Below are 6,000 nucleotides of genomic sequence, written 5' to 3' on the forward strand. Positions count from 1 at the left end.
CCAAAATACATGACCACGTTAGGGCGCCAAAATACATGACCACGTCAGGGCGCCAAAATACATGACCACGTTAGGGCGCCAAAATACATGACCACGCGAAATGTATGATCACGCTAGGGCGCCGAAATGTATGACGACGCCCCGATATGACTGGGGGTGACAAGCGAAATGATTGTTGATTTAAACCTGTCCCAAACGTGAGCAGACCCCAGCTCCCTGGAGACGTCGTCTGCCAAATTTTGACAAAACATGCAGACGTCAGTGTGTGGGAATAAGGGGGAGGGGGGCGGACGACAACTCCGTAATTTTTTCATTCAACGACAAGCATATTTTAACACGAACGTTAAAAATGAAACTATTCAGTTCACGTTATAGCTGGCAGTCAATTTGATCAGGTAGCTTTATGTGACACGTGTAAGATATTGTCAAATAAAGCTAGCTGATCAAATCATACGCACTTTGCCCGTGGGTCACCTTCAGAGATCGAACCAATTTTGTGATTTAAAGGTTTATTGATTACTATTTTATTTACTATAGCGGTGATGATAAAATGCATTTGATTGATTGATTGATTGATTGACAGATTCGTGTGTGTGTTTGGTGTGGGAGAGTTGTCGGCACATGTTTAACGAAATGGTCAAATTTGATATCTGATTTCATGGCCAAGTTTGATCTAATTTCATGGCCAAGCTTGATCTGATTTCTTGGCCAAGTTTGATCTGATTTCATGGCCAAGTTTGATCTGATTTCATGGCCAAGTTTGATCTGGTTTCATGGCCAACTTTGATCTCATTACATGGCCAAGTTTGATCTGGTTTCATGGCCAAGTTTGATCTGATTTCATGGCCAGGTGTTATCTGATTTCATGGCCAAGTTTGATCTGATTTCATGGCCAAGTTGATCTGGTTTCATGGCCAAGTTTGATCTGATTTCATGGCCAGGTGTTATCTGATTTCATGGCCAACTTTGATCTGATTTCATGGCCAAGTTGATCTAATTTAATCTCAAGTTTAATCTGATTTAGTTTTCAACTTGTTTTTTAATTGAATTTTATAGGATGGATGTAGGAAATGAAATGTTAGGGCGAGATGTTGATGGGGGGGGGGGGGGGGGGCGAGATGTTGATGTAGGGCGAGATGTTGATGGAGGGCGTGATGTTGGTCAAGAACATGGTTTTGAAAAGAGCTCAACATGCTGAATTATGTAAAGGTGGTTCGCTACTTACTTGTAGGGATTGTAATGCTGACCACTGAATGTAGTGGTGACCAGGGATTGTAATGGTGACCACTGATTGTAATGGTGTTCTGGGACTGTATTAAAATTGTATACATGGGATCAAGGACTGGTTTAAATGAGTAATTTGATTTCCGAGTTAAACGTAAATATGAGTATCGATACTCCAAGCTAATGTATATCGATACCTCATTTAATGCATTGTTTATAGCCCAGTGACGTCATCAAATCTGCTCAGTGAAATCGAGCTTGGAGTGGGGAGAAAGGTGGAGAGGTTGTTTTATAACTAAAATTATATCCAATCCATTTCTCTCCATTACATGTTGCCATACTCGTCCTTTCTAAAAATAGAAGTGTGTTCTATTCTTAGCACGATGACGTCGCAGGATGCTCCCGGCTCATGGTGTGACGCGTCATATCATCTTTGTTTACACTCTTCCAAGCTAATGTAAACATAACAGGGTGGCATTATGGGGTAGATATATCCCGACCCGCCACAGGCTAAATATAGCGTCCGGTGTCTATTTATAGCTACTGACGTCGTTATTAGTGCTAATAAGTATGAATGAGTAAGCAACAAGCTTTTATTGGGTTTTTTTCTGCTTGGCCGAGATTCTACGAGATAAAAAACAAATTCATTTGATGGCCGTATTGAGCCTAATTAATTATCTTGTCTATAATCCATTAACATCGGTACGAGTTTAAGTCCGATAAAAAGGTGAACGCGTACACACACAACTATATAGGGAAAGAGGGTAACTTTCTTAGTGTACCTTTGAGTTAGGGTTAAGTGAAGCTAAACTTCGTTATGTTAAAGTTAATTGAGATATCTATTAGTATGCACGGAGGGGGGGGGGAAGGATTAATTTTTTTCCGGGGGTGGGGGGTGTCGGTGTCGTCGTCGTCGTCGCCCCCCCCCCCCCCACCGAAAAGATGCCTGAAAGAAACACTAGTAGTATATGAATGTTGTGGGTGTGTTAGAGTAATGTATAAATACCATGGATTAGCCAATGCAAGTTTCTCTCCATATATACGTGGATTAGTTTAAGGTATAGGTAAAGGTGTAGTTTGCGTTAATTAGTTAGTTTATATAAAGCTACCAAAGTTACATTTTAAATGTAGGACTATGTAAATATCTAGAATTTGGTTTCTTTCGATTTCGATACTATAAACATGTCAAGTAGTTTTATAAAGCGTTGTGAGCTAAACTCAATAAAACAATACTTTTTCTTTTACCTATGAACGTGCCAATGTTGATAGATATAGTAGTGGGTTAGACGTACCACTGTATCAACGTGCCAAGATTGTTAGATATTGGGTTAGACGTACCACATTTTTCTGTATCTGTTCAATCCTGAGAGGCTAATAACACCATCGCATATCGCAATGTGTAGCGTAATGTGCTAGGAACTCTTAAATCAGAACCCACAGGGCGAAAGCGAAACCGGAAGTCCAACGACAGGATGTAGAATACCTTACGGCTGATGGTTATGGCGGCGATATGTCTTGTGGAGGGGTCGGTCTCGAGCGTGTCAGGCTAGTCCTGGCATTGGCCTCACAGAATTTACTGCTTCTGGTCAGTCTAATTACCCCCCTCCTCCATCAACCCATCCCCCATCCCCCGCGCCGCACTCACTAATGACTACAAAAAAAGTGACTCACACATCAAATTAGCACACAACGACTATGTCCCCGTAACGGAGTATGCCCTGGGACAGAATCTCAATATTCAACTTAAGACATCATACATGAGACTCCAAGGGACGGTGTGGTCGGATGTTAGAGCTTGCGACTGCTAGCCCGAAAGTCTCGAGTTCGGATCCCCGGAGTTGAGTTTGTAGAAGGTCTCTAAGTCCATCAAACTGTGATGGGCACCTGATTCACGTTCGAGAAACTAAAGCAGCTGGGTTTTAGTGCTGATCAGAATATCCTTCTGCATGCCGAGGTAATTGAAACAGATGAACTCTACTTCATCTGCCTCATGTGTCTTGGGCACGAATGGAAAAAAAAGATGATGGTGTAACGTCATTATGCTCTTAGTCAGAATCCTAGAGTTCTAATTAAAACAGCGTCTCCCTAATGTGTGTTTGTATGTATGTGTGTCTGTGTATGCGTGTGTGTCTGTGAGTGTGTCTGTGTGTGTGTTTTATTTACTTGTTGAATATGTTACACGTTTCTAGAAAGACAAACGGACGTAACACAATAATAAAATATTAGTAGAAGTCAGGGTATCTATTTCTGGCTCCCCCCTCCCAGTGTTTTGCCCGTGTGTGTGTGCGTTAGGGGTGGGGGTATGACCTACCCCGGGCAGCTACTAGCACGCGAAGATAGCACACGCAGGGTTCCGTGCAGATAGTCACCCAGCCTGGAACATAGCTTTGATGCCATCTATAATTCATCTTTGACCGCGCAGGAAATGGGGGATTTATATACGAAATCAAAGACAACCCAGTCGATAGTGGGTATAGGAGATTATTCAAATTAATTAATCAGCTGAATATAATGAGCAGGGGAGATAACAAGTATGGATTGGTTGCCTCGCTTGGCATGCTGGTGCGGCTGGGTCGTTGGGTGTCATGGTGTCTCATGTCACGTATACAAGATGTCATGTCATTTCATGTCATATGACAAAGATTAAGAAATAACCAGGTGTTTAACAGATTCACGGAAAGATTTCCACCTGTACATTAAATAGCAGACAGAGCTTAATCGGTAGTTATTTTTAGATGTTCCCGGCAAACTTTATAATAAGCGGATGTCAAATGTCTTGGCTGCCAAATGTCAAGGCCATTAGCATAAAGAGACGCCAACAGTACAGTAATGTCACATTTACCAAGTTCAATGATCTTGGCAAAACATTCTTGACAAATATTTCGCTCAAATAGAACTTAACAAGAAATTCATCGCGACAAAACTGCCATTATTTTTCTAGAAACATGCAGCTGTTATACCACTATGCAAATACTAATAGACAAAATCAAAATCCTTAAGCAAGTTCGGTAAAATATGTAGCTTATAAAAAATAGGATAAAGTAAAAATCAACAACTTAAAAAAGCAACTCTGTATTGTTTATTATAAAAGTTACTGCCCTTAGTTACAAGACAAGGTTACTTCCCCAGCCCACTTGTTTTATCCCCACCCACCCCATCCCCAGTTATGGTACAAGGACCGAAGCAAAATTATTATTAACATCATGTGAAGTTTTTTTTCCGGGGATTTCCGTTTCTGTTTTCGTTTTTGCCTGGTCAATCATGTTGACACGCGACGGACGGACAGACAGACTTAAAGGCAGCAACGACAGGCAGACTTAAAGACAGACGGACAGACAGACTTAAAGGCAGCAACGACAGGCAGACTTAAAGACAGACGGACAGACAGACTTAAAGGCAGCAAGGAGAGACAGATTTAAAGGCAGTAAAGACAGCAACGACAGACAGACGTAAAGGCAGCAACGACAGGCAGACAGACTTAAAGACAGCAACGACAGGCAGACTTAAAGGCAGTAAAGACAGTAGAGACAGACATATTAAAGGCAGTAAAAACAGACAGACTTAAAGGCAGTAAAGATAGACAGACAGACGAAAGACAACTTAAAGGCAGCAAAGACAGGCAGACTTCAAGGTAGCAAGGAGACAGATTTAAAGGCAGTAAAGACAGACTGACAGACTTAAAGGCAGTAAAAACAGACAGAAAGACAGACTTAAAGGCAGTAAAGATAGACAGATAGACTTAAAGGCAGTAAAGACAGATAGACAGACTTAAAGGCAGTAAAGACAGACAGACAGACTTAAAGGCAGTAAAGACAGACAGACAGACTTAAAGGCAGTAAAAACAGACAGATTTAAAGAAAGACAGACTTAAATGACTCAAAGACGTTTGGTTGAAACCTCCCATCCTAACATATATCTCTCTCCGCAACATTTTTGAGGCTATGTGATCAGTATGTTCAACGATATATAGAGAACTAAAAAATACGGACTATTGTTGAAAATAATATGTTGGATGTTTTAAATGTATAAACTACATTTTATTTAAAGAAGGAAAATAAAAATAAAGGCATATTCGAATGTAGAAACACGTTTTAAATTTTAAATTATGCAACCGGAAAAGTGTTTATTGTTGTGACAAGAACGCAAATAAAAAAACGACGTCACATATCACATGTTTAAACTACGGAAAGAACACAAAACTAATGGCGTCATCTTCCAATTTTAGAATATGAAGAAATGAACTATTTCATTCAAATTTGATGTAAATCTATAGATCTACTTATCAAAACGTATACAAATTACTTAAAAAAAACCAACATAAATGCCATTGAACAGCCGGGTTTTTAACGGAATTATTTAAGTCTCTTAATCAGTGTGTGCATTTAATATGGTGTTGTGTTGACTAATAAATAATATACATAATTTGGTTTTTCTATTAGGTATTGTTAGCCTACGTTATTTTAAATGTGTCGGATTTTTAGCTATTTAGTTATTTCTTTACTTTGTCACTAATATCGTTCAACGTATAGTAAAGCACATTGCGTTTGACCAACAACTTTTTTTTATACTATAGTGTTCTCAAACAAGTATAACATTAAAATATATAGGCCTATAATTCACGTGTAACGGGTACCAATGCTAGTGTTCTAATAATAGCCCAACAAATGACATCATGCTCAACAATTGTGCTGTAGAGTATTTATTACTCGCCCTAAAGCTAGCCTAAAGTCGCACACAATCAACCGTAACATTAGCTTAACCCCAGCTAATCCTCAT

The sequence above is a fragment of the Physella acuta genome, unplaced genomic scaffold, assembly GCF_028476545.2.
Source record: "Physella acuta isolate Inbredline_101_S28 unplaced genomic scaffold, ASM2847654v3 ptg000156l, whole genome shotgun sequence".
NCBI lineage: Eukaryota > Metazoa > Mollusca > Gastropoda > Physidae > Physella > Physella acuta.